The sequence below is a fragment of the Bos mutus genome, chromosome 4 (assembly GCF_027580195.1).
Source record: "Bos mutus isolate GX-2022 chromosome 4, NWIPB_WYAK_1.1, whole genome shotgun sequence".
NCBI lineage: Eukaryota > Metazoa > Chordata > Mammalia > Artiodactyla > Bovidae > Bos > Bos mutus.
The window spans coordinates 49222821-49250047 of NC_091620.1; the positions used below are offsets into that span (position 1 = coordinate 49222821).

The following is a 27227-nucleotide window of genomic DNA, read 5'->3' on the forward strand; positions in this document are numbered from 1 at the left end:
ACATCATGCTTTTGTGAGAATCCATAGAGCTGTACCACACAGAGTGAACCTTTAGGTGAACTATCCACTTTAGTTAATAGTAATATATCAATATTGATTCATTAGTTGTATGCACCACACTAATGCATGATGTTAATAAGAGGGGAAACTAGTGGGGGGTACTATATGGGGTCTTTCTGTACTATCTGCTCCTATCTTTTCCTTGTAACTTACACTGTTCTGAAAAATAAAGTCTAGGGAATTCCCTGGAGGTCCAGTGGTTAGGATTTGGTGCTTTCACTCTCAGGACTTGGGTTCAGTCCCTCATTGGAGAACTAAGATCCCGCAAGGCACATGGCATGGCAAAAATAAATAAATAAACTCTTTTAACAAAAACTATTTCTATCTTGAAAGTATTCCAGCATAAGCCTACAGCTGCTATCCTGCTGCCAGCACTCTAAGTCCTTCCTAAGAGTGGGGAAGGACAAAGGCTACTCCTTCTAATCAGGAACAGGGAAACAGGATTATCTCTTTCCAAGAAGTAATGGACAGCTGCCTTCCCTTTGGGGAACTATCCTCTCCCCCATGCCATGTGGCCTTGGTGGGATGACCAATCATGGTGCCTCTTTTCACCCAAAGGGTGAGTGTTTGACCCCAGAGAGGCCAAGCACTCACCCTCCCAGACATAAAGGAGCACAGAGATGGAAGTAAAGGGAGTGAGTTACTCTAGTGAAGGTGCTGCAGAGAAAATGCCCATTCAGTCCTGCTCCCTAGTTCTTCCCTTGTTCTGATTATTGAGCTATATGTACAAGGTTCACCAATATCTTTGGGCTTTGCAGGTGGCACTAGTGGTGAAGAGTTCAGTTGAGTTCAGTTCAGTCACTCAGTCGTGTCCGACTCTTTGCGACCCCGTGAATCGCAGAGGCCTCCCTGTCCATCACCAACTCCCGGAGTTCACCCAGACTCACATCCATTGAGTCAGTGATGCCAGCCAGCCATCTCATCCTGTGTTGTCCCCTTCTCCTCCTGCCTCCAATCCCTCCCAGCATCAGAGTCTTTTCCAATGAGTCAACTCTTAGCATGAGGTGGCCAAAGTACTGGAGTTTCAGCTTTAGCATCATTCCTTCCAAAGAAATCCCAGGGCTGATCTCCTTCAGAATGGACTGGTTGGATCTCCTTGCAGTCCGAGGCACTCTCAAGAGTCTTCTCCAACACCACAGTTCAAAAGCATCAATTCTTCGGCACTCAGCTTTCTTCACAGTCCAACTCTCACATCCATACATGACCACAGGAAAAACCATACCCTTGACTAGACAAACCTTTGTTGGCAAAGTAATGTCTCTGCTTTTGAATATGCTATCTAGGTTGGTCATAACTTTCCTTCCAAGGTGTAAGTGTCTTTTAATTTCATGGCTGCAGTCACCATCTGCAGTGATTTTGGAGCCCAGAAAAATAAAGTGGTGAAGAACCTGCCTGCAAATGCAGGAGACATAAGAGATGTTGGTTTGATCACTGGGTCAGGAAGATCTCCTGGAGGAGGGCATGGCAACCCACTCAGTACCCTTCCCTGGAGAATCCCATGGACAGAGGAGCCTGGCAGGCTACAGTTCATAGGGTCACACAGAGTCGGATGTGACTGAAATGACTTAGCAAGCACACTTGCACTCAGTGTCTTTCCCAAAAAAAGGTCTGTTTTCTTGTGACAGCCAGAGATAATTGAATAGCTTAAACCAGAATTCTAGCCACTACATCTGTGCCTCATTTGTCCAATTTCTAACCAGGTGAAATGGTTAGAATTAGCTAGAAGAAAGAAAGGGGAATAAGGAAGCAGCACATTACTAATATTTAAGAAATGCTTACAATGTGCCAGACTCTAGGCTGAGCATGAAGGTGCAGAGATGAATACAATATAGGTTGTATTTCTGTTAGAATGTATAGAATATGGGGTTGGGACAGATCCAGATTCACCTCCCCATCCTGCCCTTACATCTATGGACCCTTGCTCAAGTCAGCTATCCCCAGTGTGGTTTAGTTTCATCACCTGAAAGGAATTTTTAAAAATACTTTCATTTCATTCTTATTGCCAAAATTAAAAATAATATCCACAGCTCCTACCATGGTATTTGGCACAAAGCAGATAATAAACAGGTGATAGTAAGAGATGTATAACAATTTTTTTATTCTTTAAAAAAATCTCTTTATAAACAATATTAAGCATACACAAAACAGTCTAAAGGTAAGTGGATGATAAATAGATATACATACATACACAAACATAAACAGCATACATATAAACTCTGATGGCCCTGTGCCTGTTTTTGTATATGACTCATAGGCTAATGGCTTTACATTTTTTAATGGTTGAAAAAAAATCTAAAGAATGATATTTCATAACATGTAAAAATTATAATTCAAGTTTATGTCCTTAAAGTTTTATTAGAACACAGTCATGCTCATTCTTTATCCATTGTCTATGGCTACAGTGGTAATTGTGATAGGGATTGATTATACAGCCCTCAAAGTCTAAAATAACTGCTCTCTGGCCATGGAAAATTGGAAGTTTGTACCTCTGGCTTAAGAAATGGAAAGATACTGTTAAATTTGAAGGTTTGGGGTATCCATCCCTCCTGATTGCCTCTCCTTTCCTCCTTCCTTCCCCACAAAGAGGTCACCTTTATCCTGAATCATGTCTTAATGTTTTATTTTTATTTTCAGCTTTAATGTGTTTGCTAAACAAAATACACTCGGTTTTGCCTGTTTTTGACCTTTTCATGAAAGAATTCATGCTTGCTTTCCTTCTCTCTTGCTGTGACTTTCCTTTTCGCACTCAATACTATGCTTCGGAGATGCATCCATGTTGACCTGTGTAGCTGCAGCCCAGTCATTCTGTTCCACTGCCAATCAGTCTTCTATTGTATAAGTATACCACAGTTGAGGTATTTATCCATTCTCTTATTGGTGGTCATTTGAATTGTTTCCAGATCTTTGCTGTGAACATTCTTCTGCATGGCTTCTGGTGCACAAGTGCAAGAGTTTCTCAGGATTTATCTGGGAGTAGAATTCCTGGGTATGCACACTCAGGTAATGGAAATGTGTTTTCTGAAGTGGTTGTATCAATCTGTGCTCCCATCCTTATACCAGCATTCCCATTGTGCTACCATGCTAAACACTATGAGACTTTTAGATTTTTGCTAACTTGGTGGATGTAAATAGTATCTCACTGTGGCTGTAATTTCCATCTCACTGATTATTAAGAAAGTTAAACATCTGTTTATACTTCTTTTGGAGAATTCCTATTGGTGTCCTACACCTATTTTTCTACTGAAATGTATCTTTTTCTGTTCTTCCTCTAAAGCAAACAATGTATATTCTGGATGCTAACCTTTTGTCAGTAGTATGTGTATAAATATCTTCTCCTGAGTTGTATTTCTAATTTTCTTATAGAATTTTTGATGAATACCAGTTCTTAATCTCACTGGAGTAAAATAAATTCATCTTTTCCGTTTAGGGATGCTTTTTTAGCTTAAGCTCCTGATGCGTCTTTCTTAACGGGTAAGCCATCTCTTTTCCTGCAGCCTGCGTACCATCAAGGCTAAGGCATGAGGCTTAGCCTGTCCCTGGTGTCCCTGTTGCTAGTGTCCCAGGGAAGAAAAAGTCAAGTCTCACTTAGTAAAGAAGGAAAGCAGAAGGAAATTGTATGAGGGAGCATTCCCACCAGGCAGAATGAGGAGCCTGAACTTCTTCCAGAAGTGATTATCATAGAGAGGGATTTGGAAAGAAGCAGGTAAAGAGACAACTACTTGAATCGCATAGAAACTTGGCACTGCCTCTTCCTTGGACCTCACACGGGCCATAATATTATTGTACAGAGTAAGAGGGAAACTGAAAGTAGGCAGGGCTTGTGCCACTCCTTCTATAGAGCTGTGGGAGAAAGTCACTTCATAGGGTATCCCTTTGCCAAGATGAGGCAGAGAACATCCTAAGCCTCCCCTTGCTCCCTTGCAGCGTAAAAGCAATTCACGTGATACAGTGGGCTCTCCAATGACTGACACAGATGTTAGCTGACCACTGAGAGGCAACCGGACTACCACAGTGCTGGCACGCCCGATGTCACAGCGAACCACAGAGGAGACCACAGAATAAACACTCCAGGCCGGTACTGGATGGAGAACAAGGAAGAGAACCAGAGTACCTGCAGAGCCAGCTAGGGTTGATGTGAAGCTTGGTCAACAAACACGTCTACCAACCTGTGATCAAACTGAGATTGGCCATGACTCTTGTTAGCTGCAGATTTCAACATCCTGCAGATGCCAGCAAGGTGTCTGGTGACAAGGTGGACAATGCACAATTCTCAGGAGGCCAGTGCAAGTGCAGGCAGCATATAGGAGCATCATGTGAAAGAGCCATTTCCCCTAAAGGGCCCTAAGAACACATAAGCCTTCCCTATACTTCACAGTTTGGGAGAGGGAAGGAAGGAAAGCTTTGAAAGGAGAGAAACAGCTCTGATAAGGGAATCAGTTCTTGAATTTTACTGACTAAAGACCAAGCCAACATAAAGAGTTATGTTTCATTAGCAGGTTTAAGGAACTCCTCCTCCCCTGTATACACAGCCGTCAACAGGATGGGGCCTTGAGACTGAAATGAGAGCAGTTAGAGAAAACAATAGAAAGTTGCTTTTTCTTTTCTACCCGTTTGAGAGCTACAGTGTTCAATTCTACTCTGCTTCAGTGATTATTATTGTGGTCCCTATTGTATATGGGGAAGCCAGATATGGAAAAAAAAGATTACAGTGCAATCTAAATATAGTAAGCTATGTACCATATACACAGAGTCCAAAGTGGAGGGGGAAATTAGCTACATATATTACTTTTCTATTGTCCTGCAATGATATTACCACAAACTAAGCAGGTTAAAACACACATTTATTATCTTACAGGTTCTGTAGGTCAGGAGTGAGGGCATGGCTTAATTGGGTCTTCTATAAGGCTTCACGGCTTCCCTGGTGGCTCAGTGGTAAAGAATCTGCCTGCCAATGCGGGTAACACATGTTCAATCACTGGGTCAGGAAGATTGCCTGGGGAAGGAAATGGCTTCACTGGATGTATTGGTCAGGGATGGATCCTCATTCAAATGTTCAACTTGGGAAGGATCTGTGTCTAAGCTGATGTGGTCTCTGACAGCATCTCAAAACCTGAGATGTCTATAGGAAGTCTCTCAGGGAAGCTGACACCCATGCTGGGATGCTTAGTGGTTCAACACCTTGTTGGGTATTGGACTGAGGGCTTCAAATCCTTTTTGATTGTCATGCAGAGGCCACCCTCAGTTCCACCACACATAACTCCCCAACATAGCTGCTTGCTTCCTTAAAGACCTCCCAGGAGGACAGATATCACAGTCTTACAGAATGTCAGGCAAATGACTCCCCATCACCTTTGCTGTATCTTATTTGCTTAATCAAGTCATAGGATCTTCCTACACTCAAGAAGGAATTTCAGAAGGGTATAAACACCAGAAGACAGGATCGTGGGCGCTATCTTAGAGTCTGTCTGCCATACTACAAGGTGAATGGGTAGGAGAGACCATGCCAGATGTAACCTCTCAGAGGACACACAATCTGATGTGGCTTTTGAAGAAGGCGAAGGGCCCAGAATTCGCTTGACAGCCCTACAACCTAGCAGTATCTAGCACCAGAGGAGGAAACAGTAAATGCTTGTGAATGAATATTGACATCAGGAGAAAAGTTTGATCACCCTGGTAAGAAAGAATATAGTGTTCTGCATAGGAGAAAGGCAAGAAAAATACTTGTCAATGCTCATCTCTGTAGCAATAAGTAACATAAAGACTTTCCAAAGGTATTAAAACAGGAGAGCCACTGCATTAATGTCTCAGCAAGCCTCACCAGGAAAGTGCAATGAACATCAAGGGCACTAAAAGGACGGGAGATGATCTAATGCAGGAAGCTCCCCCAAATACTATATTTATAGAAATGAAAAATAGGTTTCAAGAAAGAAGAAACCAACTAATGTTGATGACTAGAGAAATAAATAATATTAGAACTTCCCACTGCAGTAGCATCTTTCATCTGGGATCCTAAAAAGCTTTAACAATAAATTTGGGTGCTGCATAAAAGTAGATCCATTTTTAAAACAAAAATATGGATTTTATGCCCTTAATCAGAATTAGCACATAATGCTCTCATAGATAACAAAGTTCAGTCTGGATGGCAATTTATTTTAAAGAACGTTTTGTAATTGTTTCCAAGTTTCTAAATTCGTAATTAGCTGACTCTAAAGAAATACAGGGTGTAACCACATTTTTTGCTACACATCCACAAAGAGGCAGTCAGTTTTAGCTCGGGCAGAGGGTGGAAGAATTGATGGTTAGAAATAATCCTGAGGGAAAACTGCCATGGGTGACAGCAAGCAGCCTGCTGGTGGAGAGGAGGCAGAGAAAGAATTTCAGCAAAGCCACAAAGAAGTAGCAGTTACGGGTTTACCAAGGGGTGAACCCAAGTTGGTCTGTAACTCTACACCTAAGAAGCACGTTTTAGAAGAATTCAGGTGTGATAGTGACTCATGGCATCACAGCTGATGGATAACGAAAGTGAGTGGGTATTCTCATAAATGTAGAAATAATCATAGAATTATGCAGTAGTCAGGTTGTTTGGTGGTGTCTGAAATCTACTGGCAGTCAGAAGAGCTGGCTGTCTCTGTTTTCCAGCAAATAGCTTAGAAAGGTTCTGCAGGGATTCCAAATACATGAAATGGGTACAAAACCATATGGCCTTGGGAACAGCTGAGTTAGTGTTCTTTTGAAGTGTGGTCACAGCTGGATTTATTTGAAAATGCCAGTCATTGAAGGGCATCTGTCAGTAGGTAGACAGTAGCCTCAAGCTCATTCTAAAGTCATGCTTTCCATTGGAAGATGACACTAATGGCATTTGTAAAGTATCTGGTATGTGTCTAGCCCTCCTGGCTTTGAAGTATTACTATTTGAGTGCTTCTGCAACTTAAAAGCTCTATGTTTATCATGTCATTTCTATATCCAGGACATGTAATTCCATTTTTAGTTGTGTTGAAGCAAGCCCTATTCCTGGTTGGTGATCTCAGTGTGCTTCAGTATTTTGCCAACTTGCCATTTTATATAAAATGAAGTTCCCATGGCAATGTTGAATCCACTCAAAACCTAAAGTGTCTGTGGGAGGTCTCTCAGGGAAGCTGACACCTGTGCTCAGTGCTTAGTGGTTCAGCAGGAAGTTTCATTCCCCCAAATCCCAGTATCATTCATTCCCTTCCATTTTCTACTTTTCTTTCAAGAGGTGTCCATCAGTTTTACTATTTAGGCAACAGAAGGTGGGGGCAGCTTTCAGTCCCCAGTTTTCTACATGAGAGCGCAGGACCATCATGTATACAAGTGGTACAAAAGAGAGCACCTTCACAATCATTCTGTTCAGAGCAAGGCTGTGCTATATCTATCAAAAAGCCCATCATCTTACGAGCTTGAGGGACAACTGTCTTTGTATATAAAGAGGAAATGAAAGGATCAGGAAGATAAACACCATTTATTTATTCATTCCTACTGGAAGAAATGTCTTCTTAGAGTGACTAAAATAATCTGAAGAAATACTATTGAAGGTTAGCAAGGAGAAGATTATGACTGGGGGAAGACACTGAGTGAAGTGTCAATCATGTCCCAGGTTTGATTGATCAGTGTGGAGTTCTGGATGGGCATCTGATACAGAAGGACAGAGAACCAAAGCTTCAGAACCTGTTACCAGTCCAGACTTAGCCCTCGGGCCGTGACGGTCTCCAAAGTGTTCAAGTCCTATTTGTTATGTAACCCACCTGCCATTGACACCTTCATCGGGTTTCTCATCTATGAGTAGTCACCTTCCTCTGAACTCCCTCAGTATTTTGTATGTACCTCCCTTGAGACACTCATCTCTATGTTCATTTTAACAATTTATACACAAGTCATATCTTCTTTCCAATCATAAATAACTTGAAGTCCCAAGCACTATGCCTTACACACAGTAGGTGCTCATTAAATACCTTGGAATGAATAAACTTTTAAATACTGATTAAAATACACTGAACTTTCACCCCAACCACCTCCAGATCTGACTTAAGAGGTGATGCTTTTGTGCTCGGGAGAGCTGCCACACTGCTAAAATACCTTTCGGATATATTGTGATGTGTTTTCCAGAGACCAGATACACTCAGACTTCAGCCCAATTTCAGTTTTTTTAAATGGGATGAAGACGACACTTTCTGGAAAAAGATGAGTCTGGGTCACAGCCATTAATACCCTGCTTCATAATGTCTTGATCCTCTTCCGGGTGTGTCTTTTCTATATGTACAGTTTCATAAACTCTCTAAGGGCAGGACTGTATCTATTTCATTGGTGTAATTGTTGCTCACACACACTACCTGCCTGGTAAGGATCTCTGCCCACACTGGGCAAATACTATCGATTGACAAAGCATATGATTTTAACATACATATGAAGCACTTCATTCCAAGAAATCTCTTTAAACAATAGCTGCTAAGTTAGGTCATCAGACTCAACACACACATACACACACACGTCTTTACCTGCTACCTCAATCCATACGAGTCTTGGCGTTCATTTCCCCCTGCCTAGAGTCAACAGTTTCAATCATTTTTTGCCAGAAAGAAAAAAAATGATACACACACACACACCTAAATTGGTTTGCCTTTTGGAAGCTGATACAGTGAGGGGATTTCTTTGTTAAAAATAACCTAATCGGCAGCTTTCTCCATTGAGGTAAGCTGTCCATTGCCATGAGTTCTTCTTTACTCCTTCCTCTACAAGAACCCATTTATTCTGGTTCATTTATAGAAGGTTACTGTGGTTTTTCCAAGAAACTACTGCCTCGCAAGAGAGGTGAATTTTCTTGTGTACAAAATTTAGGACAGTTTTTACAGAAACAGACATGAGTAAGAGTCTGTTAGCCATATTAATATCTTTATGATTCCTGGGCTTTCCCAACAACAGTTAAGTGTTGCCAGACTAGCTTTACTTTGTGTTGGCAGAGCATACACCATAATATATAGTTCTTCTTGTCTTGGCAATGAAGCGGGTGCTCTCCTGCCAGAATCGACTCTAAAGGAAATGGGCAAGAGACAATAAGCCCATTCAAGTGCATTAGCAGTGTTGTCCAGTGGGGATTTTTCAATTTTTAAATTGACACAAACTTAAAAACCACCCTATTTTAAGTAGGGGAAGATTTATTTTCCCAAAGAAGATTTTATATTTACCGATATATTTCTGACATCTGTTCTCAACAAGATGTATTGTCAGGTTATTGGAGAGAAGGTGGTTAGAGAAGACAGAGAGAGGCACCTCCCTTTCAAAAGGATATAAATGCACATCATAATTGATGGGCTTTGTTCAGTCAGCAGTTTAACCTGTGGGGCTTAAGCACTTACATAAACTCACATTACTGCTGCACTGTTGTCCCCTTGGTTGCACACATTTTGTTTATAACAACAACGTGTCTTTGTGAGTGAATTTTAAAAGTGGAATTTCTAGCAGCAAACCTAACACCCTTCAAACACCAAAACCAAAAAATCCTGGAAAAACCACCTATAAAAAACAAAATTCTGTTTGCTAACACAAAGTTCAATATTTGCCTGGGTTGGAAAAATCCTAGTTGGTGGGGTCGGGGGGAGGGGCAGGGAGAGAAAGGAGGAGGTTAGTATTTCTGGTTTCAGGAAGCTGTAGAATTTCAGGTAATCTCACAAGGTACTTGAAGAGGATACTGAATTCTAAAGAGAGTAGAAGAGCCCCCTGCTGGCTGAAATAAGAAGAGCCAAAATGGGCACGTTTTTGAGAATAGGCCGTCATTTTGCGATAGCCAGTATTCCTATTTCATTCATGTAGCAAAATATGTGTTGAGGCTTGCTATGTGCCAGACACTGTTCTAGGCTGTTGGCACAGACATTAAACAAGACAGACAAAGTCTTTGCCTTCTTGGAGCTCTGACAATGTAAAAGGAGAAAGAAAACATATATGTATATATGTCTTATTTATAATATATAATATAATGTCAAGTAGGGATCGATACTATCAGAAGTGCTATGAATTACAACAGAGCAAGAGGAGGAAGTTGAGAGTGATGGGAGGAGGATGCTCTTTTAGACAGAAGACTGAACATTTGAACTGAATGAAGCTAAGGAGGAAGTGGGAGGAAGATCTATGGGAGGAGCATTCTAGGCCAGGCACAGAGGGAGGTGGGCTGCACGGGAACTGTTAGCAGTCCAGCCAGAAGGCCACGTGGCTAGAGTGAGGGAGGCAGCAAAGGTTTGGAGACGAGCTCAATGATACAGAACCTTGCATAGTAGGAAATTTGGATATCACAGGACTTCACTGCAGTGTTGAACAGAGAATTAAGTAATTCTACTTCTCACTTTAAATAGGTCATTCTGTGTGCAACAAGGAGAATTAACTTGAGAGGCCCATTGTGATGCTACTAACATAGTATTTCAAGCAATTCAACTGGAGAACTTTACCAGATTCCTGCTATTTACAGTGATGTTCAAAGTATCAGATATGACCTCTGCTCTCAGATTTCTCTCAGAGAAATAAGACATACATTAAATTAAATTTCTAAGGGCTAGGAGTGATTGCTCCATGGTGAGTGATTGCTAAGCAGTGTAGGCAAGAAAGATGATGACGAAGATGATGAAGCTGATACTCTCAGTGGCCAAGCAAGAGCTTGAGGTGATTTCGCCTAATGGTTAAGAGCACAAGCCCTGGAGGGAGTTCTTAATTCTGACATTCCCACTTTCTAGCTGTGTGACCTCACGCATGTTACTAACCTCTCTGTTCTTCAGTTTTCTCATCTGTAGAATGGGTCTAATAATAGTAGCTTATTAGGATTGTTATGAGAAATAAATATCTTAATATGTACAAAGTGCTTAGATCAATGCTAGACACTTTATAAATACTGCATAGATGGAAGAAATGTCTCTAAAATCACTTTTTTATTATCTTTATTGATGCAGTAGTCCAGCTGTGATATGATGACTTGAACAAATAGCAGCTGTGGCACTGGAATAAACCGGGTAGCTAGTATGATCACAATAGGACGGTAAATGAGCCGGATGAAGGGGTTCAAAACGAGTGAAGATATCAAGCATAATGGTTATGAAAACTGTAACATGGGAAGAAAATAAGAAGTCAGGAAGGGGAATTGGTTTGAGAGACAGGCACACTTGATTTGAGGCATGCTATGTTTGAAGTGGGGGCAATTAGGGGCTGCCAGATTGGTGCTTAGGAGAGAGAGAGAGAAGATGGGTTTGGAAGCCCCTCCTATGAGGACTGTCCTTGAAGCCGTGACTGACATAACCTAGAGAGGAGGAACTGAAAGAAGAGCTCTAAGAAGGAATCTCAGGAGACATGAGCATAGTTATGGATTAGGAAAGAGGCCAGTGAAAGAGATGGAGGAATTATAAGGTTAGCAAAAGAAGCAAATTATTGAGAAAGATGGAGCAGCTACTGCCAAATGCTACTACGAGATAAAGAATGACGAAAATGCCTTTGGATGCGGTAACAGTGAGGTGACTGATGGCGTCAGGAAAGTTTCCAAATCGCAGGTCATCCTGAAGGCATCGGTTAAGTATCAGTCAAGAATGCTGTGCCATGCAGTTTCAGGTCCTTCAGGACCCAAGGTTTTACTCCCCAGGGAAAGTTGTTGGCTGACAGCTCCCAGCTGCTTCCCTGAGGAAAGCCATCTTGGCTCAGCCATGCCCCTTCCTGGGACAGCTGGCATCAGTGACGGGTTGACCTGGGGCTATGAAGACCCAGTTCTTTCCCAGAAATACCGACAACTCAGAAGAGTCATCCCAGCTTCAGAGCTCACTATGAAATCAACTGACACCCAGCCTTGTGACTGCCTTGTGGCCCAACCTCCACCCCATCCTTCCCCACACAGGTGCTGTTGCTGGGAGCGCCCCCTAGTAAACCTCCCACAAGCTAATCTCCATCTCACAGTCTGCTTCCCTGGGAACCCAGTAAAAATGAAAAAGAGAAGAGTTGGACACAAGGAGATTGATATATAAATAAAATTTGACAGATGAATGAAGATGAATAGAAATTTATATTTCTTATACATAGAAATTCTGAACTTTAGAGCTAAATCTAAGGAAAGTTAGTAGGAATGGGCTTTTCTCCAGAACCCCAGACCCATCCAACTTCCAAAAGCGAGAAGGTGAGAACAAAGTGCTGGGTGTCATAACCCGACTGATGGTTTTGTCAGCTGTCCAACCTCACAATCTCTTTTAATCTCTACACCCTTGTCACTTGCTGCCATCTGGAGAGAGGATTAATTTCATTTGTCCCCCTGGGAGATCAATGCATCTCATTGGATTCCAGCGCACAGATGGATGCCACTCTCCAACCCAACAGCACTAATCTGGCTTCGGTAGCTGCAGAGAGATTTCCCTGCCCTCATCCACCAGGAGGAATGCAGTGGTCTTCAAAAGTCACCCTCATTCTCTTCATAGCTGGGGAACACAGATGGGGTACAAGAGCCCTTCCTGCTGCTCCCAAGAAGGAAGAACTTCTGAGGATCCGGAGACACTGTCAATGAGATGCCTGGCAGAGTTCCATCTCATATCGGGCTGTCTCACTAGACTTCCCAGGGCTGAGTGATCTCTCTGTAAGCCCAGTAGGCCTTCCCATAAAACAATTGGAATTACTTTCTATATCTATGGGAATTGTTTCCCATATAACAATTGGGAGGTATGGGGGGCAGTGAATTACTCTTCTTACCAAAGAGAATGTGCTTTCACATAACTCGTTACAGTATCTGACCTATCTGACACTGGGCAAGGTTGGGATCAAGCCTGTTTGCTCCCCCACTGTACCCCCAAGAACCCAGTGAGAGGCCGAAACACATAGTGTGTTTTGATTGAATGAATGAAAAACTGGTACAAGGAGGGTTACAAATGAAGTAAACAAAAAAACCAGCAAGTATGATTATTAAGATGGCTAAAGACAGCTTGAGGGCCTGTAAAGCCCGACTAAACTGGACCACCCAACCCCATCCCCTCAATGTGTGCTAGTCCCTATAGCTCTCTCAGCGATCCAGTTGCCCTTGGTAGGTAAATACTTAATAAAAGTCCTTTGGATTGAGTTCAATTACAATGAAGCCTTATTAGTGGGGTCCCAAATGCCTAGGCTCTTATAAAAAAGCATTTATACATCAGAAGAAGGAAAATTACTCGGCGCAGAGGATATGAAAATTACAGGAAAAGGGACATTTTCTTATAATGAGAAGAAGGAATCCGAAGGGTAAGATTTTAAGAAACACAAGCAGTGTTCAACGTTAATGGAACTAGTCTGTATAACGCTTTAAGACATGACCTGAGGGACCTCCATGAAATTTTGCTAACCCAGTTAATTTCATGAAGTGAAATGTTAACAGTTCTCACCATTCTGAGAACTTTACATGTATTATCATTTAATCTTCTTGATAGCCCCATGGATTAGGTTTACTAGTATTACTATTTCCATTTTTCAGGTGACGAAACTACGTTGGAGAAGTTAAGTAATTTGCCCAAGGTGACGCAGCTGGTAAGTCGTATCTCAGATATTTGGACCTAGGCAGTTCAACTCTGGGGTCCACGCTCTTAACATCTGCACAGCACTGCACCCTGGAAGGACAGATGTTCCACTTTCTTCCCCTTTTACCCACAGGTATTCCAGTGTTATCTGTTTTTTATAGTCTTTAGAACGCTCTTGGAAAAAACTATAAGACACATTTTTAAGTGATACTGGTGTCTAGGACTGCACCTCAGCGTTGAGGTTCTAAGGAACAGTGTTGTTAACATGGTGGGTATTTAAAACCAAAAATCCCATTGACAAACAGGGCAGCAGTTTTTGTCAGTTTAGTTCACAGCTAAACTGCAAGAGCCTAGAAGAGTGCCTGGCACATGGCAGGCACTCAGAAATAATGTGTTGAACTTGTGGTTGAACTGAGATATGTAGCATCTTCTATACAGATGCCACAGAAATGTTTTGACATGGTTAAGATCCAGCTAGGGGGATATAGTTTCTTGGAAGAATTCAAATTGCTAAGTCCAACTTCCTATTTGTCTTATATTTTATATTAGAATCAGTCTGTAAGATGATCAAGGCAGTTTTATGATGTTAAGGAATGTCTCCAAAATCATACAATTAGCTAGAGGAGGAATAAGTAGCACTGGAACCGAGGTCTTCTCAGTTGACCTGATGCGGGTGTAATTGATGTCTGCTTAGCCCCATGAGCCCAAGTTCTAGTTGTTATGTTAATCACTTGATGACTTTTCGTTTGTACATTGAGGCAGGACTTTCTCTCGGTTAAGTCGCATGGACTGAATGACCAGACTTAGGAACTGATATGTCTCTTAATGCCTCTGAGTCTTAGTTTCCTCATATGGAGAAAGTGGGTAGTATGGTACTTGCCTCTGTCAGTCAGGTCCCGGTCAGGAGAGAAAATCACTCCAGACACTTATAAGAGAGGGCACTTTATATGGAGAATTGATTACCTGGGTGATGGAAAGGCTGTCAAGCCAAATAGGAGGGGGAGGCAAACCAGAAATTAGCTGCATTGGGAAGCCACTACCACCCCTTGTAGATGTCGGAGCAGGTAGAGGTACCAGCTCAGAAGCCAGGGTTGGTGGGGGCTGGACCCATGGAGAAGACCCAACTGCTCCTGGAGCCACTACTGCGTCAGAGCAAGAAAGGAGAAATTCCCCTTGCTTCTCCCCACTTCCTGCCCATCAGCCTTTACCACTGCCTCTTACTGGCTAAACCCACCTAGAAGCCCAGGAGTCTAAGAAACATGGCACAGAGCAGAGCAGGAAAAGGGCAGAGACTGGATCTGGGAGCAGCAAACAGAGTAGCAATCAGCTCAGGACCTCACAGAGCTGCTGTGAGATTTAAACGAGAGGTACGTAAAGTGTATAGCACTGTGCCTGGCATGGAGTAGTGCCTAATGGAAGTTATCAATGTCATTATATACAATAATATATATTATAGGCTTGAACTAGGCATAAAAAAAAAAAAAAAAGACGTGGATTCTGCCACCAGCAGCAAGCAGTCTAGCAAGTAGCCCATTTTATAAGCCATGACAAATTCTCTGGGCCTCCAGAGTAAAATTTTGTATAGAGCATTATCCCACCATGAACGTTCAAGTGTCAACATCAGAGCCTGAATATTATCACCTCATGCACCAAGAATTATGGAGAAAAACAGGCTGATTCGGGCCTATAAATGTTTCCTTTCTTAGAATGCAAAGGCTCATTAAAATGCAAAATATTCTTATTGAGACACAAAATGATCTGTCAATAAAACAGGCATTGGCTCAGTAATCTTCTCTGATTAAAGAGTAAGTCAGTGAATGGACTGTTTACACAGCTGGCTGCTTGTCTGATTTAAAAGTATTTGATACTTTCCTAAAAAGGCAACGATGTTACTGTTAGAAGTTTATTTGAAAGAGTTTTCTCAAATAGCACATGCTCCCCATACCGCTGACATGGAACCTTGAATGAAGGGGTTCATGTCCTTGGTGATGAGCAGAGCCCATGGATGGTGCAATTTAGAGGCCAAGGAATCTTGTCTGTCCATCTCTTCCTCTTTATTCCAGGCCTTGGAATCACAGAGTATCAGTGTTGGAACTCAGAAAACACATTAGCATGTTTCACAAAGGTGTAGAAAGCACTCTAAGAGCCTCAGTGCCAAGTACTGCCAATATTCATTGCTAGTAGAAAGATAAAGCAGAGGTTGAGATAGTGACGACCATTGCAAGGGGGCCCAATGCCACCAAGAAAGCTTCTGATACTCCCTGCCTTCTCGTCCTGACTCCGTCTACTGGCAGACACGTAGAAAATACGCTACGGGAAGATTTATACTCTGTGTTTGAAGTAATAATGCCACCTTAAATATAAGGCATCCTGGGGCATTTTCATTAGCGGGGAAGGCACCAGAACGCATGATCTGGGTCTTCCATACAATGATTAAATGAAATAACTGAGAGCTTTAAATTCATTTCTTAGTTCAGTTCAGTTCAGTCGCTTAGTCGTGTCCGACTCTTTGTGACCCCATGAATTGCAGCACGCCAGGCCTCCCTGTCCATCACCAACTCCCAGAGTTCACTCAGACTCACGTCCATCGAGTCGGTGATGCCATCGAGCCATCTCATCCTCTGTCATCCCTGTCTCCTCCTGCCCCCAATCCTTCCCAGCATCAGTCTTTTCCAATGAGCCAACTCTTCGCATGAGGTGGCCAAAGTACTGGAGTTTCAGCTTTACCATCAATCCTTCCAAAGAACACCCAGGACTGATCTCCTTTAGAATGGACTGGTTTCATTTCTAAAAGAGCACAAATGAAAATACTGTTTTATACAGAGAAACAAAAGGAAAGCTGTAGTGATGTTCCCAAAATTACAGGTAAAATTGAGCTAGATTAATCACCTCTTTCCTGTACAGAGTGAATCGGCTTGACAACTCAATGACCCAGAAGTCACCACAGGTTTAAGACAATGGAATGGCTTTACCATTCTCAGTGCTAATCAAAAACCTTTCAAAAAGGAGAGTTCCTGAACACAACAGATTTCATTCTGATATTGTTTCCTGGTTCTGTCTTTTTGGTCCCCAGTATAAATGATATCACCATTCCCATTAGTTAGGCATGAGGTACTGCCAATCCATACTTACAAATCCCCACCACCACCACCAAGCCCCTCAGCCAGCACTCTGTTACATTGAGCTGTCAGGGAGTTTCATCTTCAAATTGTAATGGCATTATTTGCTTTATTTAGGCTTGGGTGATACAGGATGGATGCCCTTCTAGAAAAGTGTGTGCATTTAAGGTGGCAGAGCAAGAATGATTTATATGGGGAATAAGTCCTTAGTCTGTCAAAGACCTGGCAGAATCTTTCTGGGAAAACTAATTGCAGCCAGTTCCTTCCAGTGCTTGGAGATGAACTATCGGCAGTTCTGCCAGCCATCATAAGATACAATCTGCCAGCCATAAGAGGAGAGGAAGCCAGATTCCTCACCCTCAGCATTTGTACATGCCTGATAATCCTAAGTTTCTCATGAACCAATTATTCAAATTTGAAAGTCCCCTTGACAAACATTCACCATTTTCCTTTGATCACTATGAAATCACATGACCTTTCTGAACCATGTAAGTTGCATACAAAAATCATTTGTACCCCACAGCCATGCTGATAGAGCTGCTGTGAGTGTCAGGGCTGTGATGCCCTTGATTCTCATAAAGAGTGGAGATGCAGGCTGCTAATTCAATGGGAAAGGTGAGGAAAGGTCTGCCCCTAACATGAGAGATGTTGTGCCTGAGTTCAGAGAGTTGACCTGTTCAGTGAATGTTCTCCCTATTCTCCTTCTTATGGTTCCTTCTCCCCTGTCCCTCTCCCTGTTACCACCTCCGTTAATCGGAGAACTGTAGTGGACTCACTGCTCACCCAAAAGCGGGCAGCACTGATGTTACAGAAAGTGGTGCGATGTGGAGCACATCTGTCTATGAAACCCAGAGTCATCAGAACATCCTGGGTTCTCCCTGCAAGAGGCCCCAGTTCAATCCTGTTGGATCATCGAGGCCAGTAGTTTTCAATAGGGATAATTTTTCCTGCAAGGGAGATTTGACAATGGAGAAATTTTTGATCATCACAACTGGGGGTAGGGGACAGGGACCAGGGATGCCCTTAAACATCCTGCTATGCATAGGACAGGCTCCCACAAGACACACTTGCCTGACACAAAGTGTCAGTAGTGTCAAGGTTGAAAAATTCTGATCTAGATCTTAATTGAGGTGTGTAGATGAGAGTTCAGGCAAGTGTCCCTCTCTTCCAATTGGCACAAGCCCCGCACAGGAGCTACACACTATTCAGGAGCTCTGTTTAGGCCCTGCATTTGCCTGATTCAGCAGATCACACTTTAATAATGTAATTCAATTCTTCCTCATTTTTTTAATGTTATTTGGGCCCTTTAATATAATTTGGCAAGCTATTATAGTTGTTACAGCTGCTAGTTTTGCCCTCAATACTGATTTCACTTATGACCTCAGCTGGAATAAGATTTAAAGTTTGAGATGATGTAAGTGAATAAGGATTATTAGATTTATTCGTATGGCAATTTAAATAAGAAACTGCCTGGCTTAGAATAAGTGGTAAATGAAAAATGCTAGTGATTTATAGACCTGTCCATTTTAAAGATTTATATGATGTGTGGGATGATTAAGTAAGAGACAGGCTTGATTATATGAAATATGTAATTTTTGTAAATGCAATATTGGAAGCAAGCTGCTAAACAGTGCTGCATAGCAACTCTCGGCTAAGCAATTTTTATGACACATTTATTGTAAACTGGGATGCAGAGTCATGTGCAATTTATACACGGAGTCCTTGGTCTAACTCTTTTTAGCTAGATAGAATTGTGTTCATAGGGAATGCATCTAACTTCAACCCTGAAACACCAGTCACATCAGTTCAGTTCAGTTCAGTCGCTCAGTCGTGTCTGACTCTTTGTGACCCCATAGGTACCCCCAAATGGCAAGGCAGGCTAGCGAATTCAGACCTGACTCAGTGACTGCCTGGCCTGGGTGATTCTCTCTTTTGTAAGGAACTCGGCTACTCTGTTCCAGTAGAAGCGGTCAAACTTATGAAATGGAGTTTGTCACATTTTAGTGACACACTTCAGTGGAAATACTCATGACTCCAAAGTACTAGAATCAGAAAGAGAAATGCAAGAGACTGTGGTATAGTTTCCTTTCTCCACTGTGACTCCTACTCTTAAACACAGTAGCACCCAGAACTCAGAGGTGATTCACCCACATCTCAGGTCACTTCCCCTTCCGGGAGCCCCGGGAGTCCATGGAGAGAGTTGAGGCCCAGTGCTTTGCACACAGCTTCAAAGTCAGCCACGGGGTTGATGTGGAGCAATGAACAATGGATCGAGTCTTATCTCTCAGAAGTGGGGAATATGTAAGAAATATTACTAATATTTATTTTCACCACTGCTTGGTACAAACAAAAAGCAAAATAAAGTCATCCACCTAGCCTAGGAGAACACAGGGTTCTGAATAGCAGTCATATTTCTCCCACAGATTGACCCTGGACCTTGGGTAAACTGTCTGCCTCTGTACACTCAGGGCTACAGCTTCTGTATCCACCGCTCAGGATGGGTATGAGGTGCTAAAGGGTTAATTGAAAGGAAACCACCACCACCACCACTACCCCACCCCACCCCACCCCACCCAACCCCAGAAGCAAAGGGCACCCTACAAATGCAAATAGAGAAGGCACTCAGAAGACAAAATGGAGGCCTAAGGGAAACAGGAAACACCTTCATTCAGTAAACATCCATGGGAGCCCTTTGAGTAACCAAGAAGAGCAACCCGGTGAGACCTGGGGGGAGTTCAGACCTGAGTTTGCCGGTTATCTAAACTCTGCAATGTTTACACAGCAGATTAAGTCCTGAGGAGAAGTATAAATCATCTGGGGAGGTGGGAGGTGTGTGGTAGCAAAGTAGAAAACTTCACAGAAGTAACATTGAAACTGGCTCTTGCAGAATCTAAAGGAATTAGACAAACAGAGAAGGGAGACTCTGGTCCACACAGATGAGTGACCACGCTGGCTCCGAGACCACTGTCAGGAGGTGGAGAAAACACCAACAGGCATTTGATTTGCTCTCAGGAACCAGGAGCACATGGGTAGTCAAGATTTGAAAAGGAGAGTGAAACAGTGTTCTGCAGAAACTTCTAAAGCTGTCAGGGATCAGAAACTCTTCAATTCCAACCTCATACTGAAATTTAACATCCTTCATTAAATATGTGGAATTTTAAATAAATGTTACCTATATTCACACCATTCTTTCTCTGATAGAATGTTTGTATCATTTGCTTATCCTTTCAACTTTTAATGCGGCCACGGATTTTTAAGAGCTAATCAGAATTCCCTAATATGGTGATTTTAATAAGTATTTTTCTTTCATTTAAACACTAAATGTTTTGTTCCAGAATTCTGATAAACTGCTTATTATTTCTGAAAAACTTATGTTGCCTGTCTTGATAAAATGTGATGGCATAAAGAAAGACAGGATCTTATTTACGCCAAATGAATTGATAATTAAAAAAAAATTTTTTTTAATGTATCTAATCTTTTAGCTCTGGATTTCTCCAAGATAGGAAAATAACAACAAAAGGAACCCAGGCTATCAAATTATGGCTATCTTCACTCAGATAAGAGAAGTATTCTTAGTTGCTATCTGGAGAGACTGTCACAGAGGAAAAAGTATAGGTCAAGAGAAAGAAGAGCAAATTAAATAGTAAGATGCATTTGTTTGTCGGAACTTTATCACCACCCCTTTTTCAAAGCCTATTTATTCAACAAAGGTAGGTTTTAGATTTATTTCCTAATTACCACATTAACAGATTCCTGCACATTTTCCTGATCAGTTTTATGAGTTGATGAATAAGGCAATCATGGTTTGGGAAAGCTTTCTTATACCACTTGATATTGATGTCATCTATAAAAAGACGGCCAACTGAGCACCTGATATCTAGTAAAGTCAGATTCAAAAATTGCAGTCTTGGGAAGATAATGGAATGACCATGACCTTAAGTACTAGAGCCAAATAGCAACTGTCAAATCCTGATAGCAGTATTTGACCTCAGAGGCAGGTGACAGAAACTAACCTGAAACAGCCATTTTCTCAAATTCTGTTAAGGGTAATAAACCATGTTGGGGGGAAAATCACGCACCTGAGTAGGGAAGCCTCTTATAATCAATGACTTAGAAACAGGTACCATGATGTGGATGGAAAATATCAGGTGCTAAGGCATTCTGGGAGTTTGCTGCTTCAGATCAAGTGCTTACTAAATTTTGGCAGAGTTTTTGCCTTTGGTGGTTAAGAATGTTTTGCATTCTTTTGTTTTAGTTTTTCTCAAGGAAAATGTCAGCATGCATTAAAGTAGAGAAAACAGGATTAAATATCCCTCCCTCCCCATCATGGAGCTTCAATAATTACTAACTCAGAGCTATTTTATTTCATCTATAGTCAGACATCATATCATTTCATCTACAAATTTTAAATAAATATTATACTTATGTGCATATCTCTAAAATATTTAAGTACACATTTCTAAAAATAAACTTTAAAAAACCCACAAATCCAAAACCATTATCACCACTAAAACATTAACAGTAGTTCTTTAATTTCATCAAATATCCACTCAGTGTTCACTTTTCCCAGTTGTCTCCTAAATGCTTTTTACAGTTTGTTTGAATTGCCCAAATAAGGTCCATATGTTGCAGTTGGTTGTCATGACTCGTATCCTCTTTAGTCTATAAGTCCTTGTCTCCCCACTTTAATTTTCCTGGCCATTCACTTCTTGAAGACACAGAGTCATCTGTCCTAGAGTTTCCCACATTCTGGTTTTGCCCTCTGTACCCTATTATTTTCTGAGCAGTGGTGGTAGATTGAGCCTGATTAGATTCAGGTTTGATTTTTTGACAAGACCACTTTATTAGAGGTGTCATGTACTTCCATCAGAATCGTCATGGTATCTGGTTGTCTTTTTCTGTGATATTAGTGGCCACTGATGATCGATGGTCTCTGTTAATATAGGGTGTTTAGAGCAGGGGTCCCCAACCTCTGAGATCTAATGCCTGATGATCTGAGGTGGAGCTGATGTAATACTAATAGAAATAAAGTGCACAATAAATGTAATACATTTGAATCATCTGGAAACCATCCCCACCCCCCAACCCCAGCCTGTGGAAAATTTGTCTTCCATGAAACTGGTCCCTGGTGCCAAAAAGGTTGGGGACCACTGGTCTAGAGAAAAGTACTGAACCAAAACACTCAGCAAGTTTTGTTTAAAAAATAATAATAATAATTGTACTCTGTGCCAGGCATTGTGTTTTGCAGCAGTGCTGGGGGAGAATTTGAACCTCATCAGTCTTCCTCCAAAGCCCATTCTCTTAGCTACCACAGAAACAAATCACATGAGCTACAAAAGGAGAAGCCCTTGCACCTTAGGTAGTATAAATAATTGAAAGAAGTGGAGGTGAAACTGCAGCCAAAAAATGGTTGAATCTTTAAAAATGCAGTATACATTTATTCCTTTAAAAACAGATCAAAGTACCAAGTGACTTTATTAACTGGCAAGCACAATCATTGAAAGGGTATATCATCTGATAGTGGATGAGAGTTCAGCTACAGTCACAGTGTCATCTTGGTACCACCACAAAAGAGGCAGAGAGGTTTTGGGCAGCCTGCCTTGAGTAGGGCTGAAATAGCAGTTTGAATGTCACCAAGATGACTAGATACTATGATACGCTTTTTAAGGTCAGCTCCACCCTTTACACAAATCAACTTAGAGTTATGTTACCCACTCTCAGTGTGCAAGGATTGCCAAAATTAGAGTCATTTCATTAATCTCCCATGCCAGGGAGAGGTGGCTATATATCACTCCAGGTTACACTGACAGGAAGACAATAACATTACATTTCCATGGTGCATCAAATAGCATTTCTCTCAATTCATTTGCTATCACAGTCTCTATAAAAACGCCTTATAACTAAGATCTGTCTCTGTCTTAGTCTTCAACAAGACTGGCTTCAGGATAAACATTTTATTTTTTTAATATAGAGGAAGAAAAGTATGGAAGCTAAACTTCAAATAATATCTGTAAACAAATAAAAAGATTAATATATATTTCAAGTGCTTGTCTCATTCCCACCAGGGAGAAAGAAGGGGGTGGGGGGAAGGAAGGAAGAGGAGGTGAGGGAGGGAGGAAGGCTTAAACTTACAATAACTAGGATTCTGGCTTTTTTTTTTTTTTGCAGTATTTAGGAAATGTAAATAAGTAAAAGCAAAGCTAGGTAACACGATACAAAGCCTTGCTTTATCATTTCAATGCATTTTTGAAAAGAAAATGACCAAGCAAATTCAAAATTCCTTCCTATGTTTTCATTTCTTACAGCTTACATTAAGTCAGCAGTACTCTTGTTAACGATTCTAATCCTAGACCCTGGGTAATTTACAAACTATAATGGAGTGCCCCCCAACTTCCCCAATATATTAACAAGAAACTATCATGGTAGAGATTTCTGTAAACTGTTCCCTGAAACAGTATTCCTAAAAACAGTTATTCTTAAAAGCAATTTTAAATCAATCATATTTGATAGAAGGATCGTTTTTTAATAGAGTAAGGCATGATTACAAATAGGAACGGTATCTCAAAGAATGCATCGTAAAAAAAAAAAAAAAATCAGAACGAGAGATCAGTGTCACGGGCTTGTGCTATCCCCATTTTACTGTTGTTTCTACAGCCCAGAAGTCCACATATTTGGTTCTCTCATCTCACGTAACTCATTATGCTACCAGGTGTTTCTGTAACAACCTATTAAATGTTACTCCTTGCCAACAGTTCTGCTGCTCTGTTAGCCGACTTTTGTGTCTGAACCCCAAGAATCATTTTATCTCACAAGATGGTGAACATACATTTCGGTAACATTAAATATCTCTTAATTGTACGCTGAAGAAACCATTCAGGGAGTAAAGGGCTCGCAAACAACACAACACACAAGAAAACAAAGCCCAGCTGCTTCAGGACCTGGAGCCGACACCAGCCCGGGCAGACAAAGGAAGCGAGAAGCTCCCCAGGCGCAGGGCGGGCCTAGCGCATGCGCTGTGCTAGCGGGATCAGGTGGCGCCCGGCAACGAAGCTGAAACAGCACCGCCCGGACGCAGTCAGCCCGACCGGGATTGAGTGCTGTCCTGCTACTCACTAACTGTAATTTGGAGCAAGTGCCATAATTTCTCTTAGTCTCAGAATCCACCGGTAGAGTTATTGTGAGACTAAAGAGAAACACGTGCATAGCTTCTTGGTATGTGGTAGATGCTCAATAAATGGTATTCGTTATTACCACACACCTTCATAGCTCTAATCATCATTCCAAATATGTAAGGGACGTCACCGTGCAACATCGTGTCCCTAGACTGATCATGTAGAAACGTAAATTGAAAGACAAGTTTAAACAATACCCATCCCTCTTTTAGAATTTAGGACGTCTGAAAATGAAGTTGTCTGAGTGGGTTGCCTCCTCTTGTGCTTTATCTTGCCTGTATTCACTGCTCCTCTCTTCTGTTCAAACAGGAACAGAAATTCAAACCTGTGGGTGTGCTAAAAGAGCATAGGTCTTTAAAAAGCAGCATGAAGTGAATGGAATCACCAAACTGTTTAGCAGCCAAAAAAAAAGTCTATATATAGAGCCCGGAACTCAGAGCTTCCCAGTATTTCATTCTAGCTTTAACATTCTGAATTAATCAAACCATCTTCAATCCACACTTCAGAGGCAGACACAGAAGCCAAAGATAATGCTTCCCACATATCATCCACTTTGCAATGTTGTTCAAATATTGATGAGTGTCCAACTCACTGTGTCAATATAACGATATTTATTATAGGCCACCTCTGAAAGCTAAATTTGACCCCAGGGTGAGGGGTGGGGAGAGGAAGGGTCAAAGACAGATATTTTCTGTACACATTTCCTTTCTGAAGCTATATGGGACAATCAAATAATAACACAGATTATTCATTTTACTTTTTTTCCTCCCCAGAAAATGAAATGTCTGGGCTTATAGAAGTCTATCTACGAATTGACCTAACCCGAAGACAGAAAAAAGAAACCAAAACCTAAGAAAATTAAAATACAACAGTACATTCCATTGCTTCTCCAAATCCAAAATTACACACACACATTTAGCTAGCCCCCCAAAAAAGAAAGGAAAAACAAAAACAAAAACAAAAAAACTTAGCCTATTGCAAAGAAAGGTATTTTGCTGGGAAAATTCTACCTCAGTGAGGATAATGGTCAGGCATTTTCTCTATCTTGCTATTCCTTAAATATGAGCCTGCCAAATTCTATCCTTACCCAGTTGCAGTTACTCCAAGAATATCACACTCACACACACACACACACACACACACCTCCTTGGACAGGTCTAGTCTTAGATGGATCCTTAATAGAAGGAGTCATGTATCCTACAACCTTCACAGGAAGACTGACAACAAGGACCTGTATTTATGCTTGGTGAGGTTGGCATAGGATAAAAGAGGAAACAGCTAGGTGCAGATGATCTGGTAGGCTCAGAAACATATTTGTAAGTAACACAAGATTAAGTGTTAGTAGTTTACATTTGGAGAGGAGGTGGGTAGCGGGCTGAAAGTGATCACAAGTCATAGGAAAGTTCAGGAAACATAAAACAGACAGGGAAGCACATGCCCCTTTCAAAATACCGGCATTCTCCTCCTCTGCTCTGTCCAGGGGTTCAACCAGCTTCCACCGCATACAGTACTTAAGAACCACCGGATGTAGCTAAAAGAACCACAGGGATGTTGCAGCATCTTCCCGTGGGCTCTTCGGTTGCTGAGGTAAGTGCCTGGAGTGGTTGTTACCTCAGAGAAATCTACCTAAGTGGGCCTAGGAGGTAAGTCACCACTTCCTGCACGCAGCCCTCAGCTCATTGATCCTTTAGCTGTTAGTTCTGAACCAAGTTGGCCTCTTCAGCCTTTCTGTAAAGAGCCCCTGAAGGTTCTCACAGCACATCCCCAGTAGCCCATCACTTGCCACATCCAAGCTTAGTCCAGGGGCCTTAGGAAGCCCTGGGTCCTCTGGTCAGGACCAGCCTCACTAGACATCTGTCCAAGTATGATTTTAAGACAGTGTGAGTAGTTTCTTCCCCAACCTTCAGTGCACCTCACTCATCTTCCCAGGCTAAAGGCTTCAGAAAGTCTTACCGTTGAATTCCTCTGTCCAAAAGCTTCCTTTAAAAATGCAAATACATTAAGGCAAATTTTTATAAAGCACTTTAGCTAAGTTGGTTATCTGAAGGAATGGGAAGATGGGGGAGAAGGAGGAAGAAAAACTACTTAGGGAAGGGTGATCTAAGTGGGGCACCCAAGAGAGGCTCCAGGCAACCCAGGAGCACAGGGAGCTTTGGGAGCTCAAAGAGTGAATTCCGGTGAAAAGTGACAAATAGGAAATGCAAGTGTCAGAATCGGGGCAGACAAGGATGGTCACATTTCTCCTTATCTCTTTCTTTTGTTGTTGTTTAGTCGCTAAGTCGTGTAAACTTAGTGACTAAAGACTGTAGCCTGCCAAGCTCCTCTGTCCATGGGATTTCCCAGGCAAGAATACTGGAATAGCAGAATACTGCAGTGGGTTGCCATTTCCTTCTCCAGGAGATCTTCCCGACCCAGGGATAGAACCCACATCAAGTGCATTGGCAGGTGGATTCTTTACCGCTGAGTCACCAGGGAAGCCTGTCTTCCTTTCAGGCCTTAGCTAAAGTCCAGAAGGTTCTGGGATAGGCTGAGCAAACCTCTAATAGAGAGTCTCCTTTTCCCCACAAACTGGCCTGTTTGTGGGAAAACTTTCACTATTCATAAATTAAGTTTTATTGGAATATGGTCTCATTTTTTTACATAGTGTCTATGGTGCTTTTCTGTTCTCAAAACCTAAAATATTTACTGTCTAGCCCTTTAAAGGGTTTTGGATCCCTGATCTATTTCTTGTTGATCTATGTCGTGCTTCAGGGCATGAGCTCTGTGGCCAAGTGGTCCAGGTGGATGCACTGGCACTGATTAACTTCTCAGGTAAGTCATTTACTTTCCATAGCTGAAAAAATGGGGACCAGTTCTTGTCGAGTGAGGGTAAGAACTAAACCTAGTGCTTAGCTCAGGGTCTGGTGTATAGTAAAAAATTCAACAAATGTTAGCTATTTTTGTTTTAATGTGATTCGACAGTGGCACATTATAGTATTCTTCCCTGACCTCCCTGACCTCCATTTCAGGTTAGAATACATCTTGTTCTGGAAAAAGACTATGGAAAGTCATCCAATTCGATATAGCACTACTACCAAAAGAGTTCAGGAAAAGCGATTGAATAGCAGGAGTTGACAATCGTTTTGCACCAACAACTAGCCCCCGGAAATTCAACCTTCTACTTATTTCCCATGACTTAAGTAAAAGCAAGTAAATCATCCTGTAACCACTTGAACAGATAAAGTTAAGGCAAAGAAGTAATATGACTCATGAAAATTCTAACAAAGTTACACCAACTCAGGCAACATGAGCTGAAGTGAATCATTGCTTAAAGAGCTCTCTCCTTTTGGCAAAAGCAACCAGCTGGAAGTTAGGGACCTCGGGAT

General features: G+C 41.7%; 1 long non-coding RNA gene across 1 annotated transcript in view; it reads left to right on the forward strand.

Moving 5' to 3' along the window:
* Positions 1-19821, forward strand: part of LOC138987535 (uncharacterized) — a 39530-nt gene extending 19709 nt beyond the window's left edge. The window contains exons 2-3 of the long non-coding RNA XR_011463893.1: positions 13529-13581; positions 19578-19821. This is a non-coding gene — a long non-coding RNA (uncharacterized lncRNA). The remainder of the gene's footprint in view (positions 1-13528; positions 13582-19577) is intronic.
* Positions 19822-27227: the final 7406 nt, after the last annotated feature.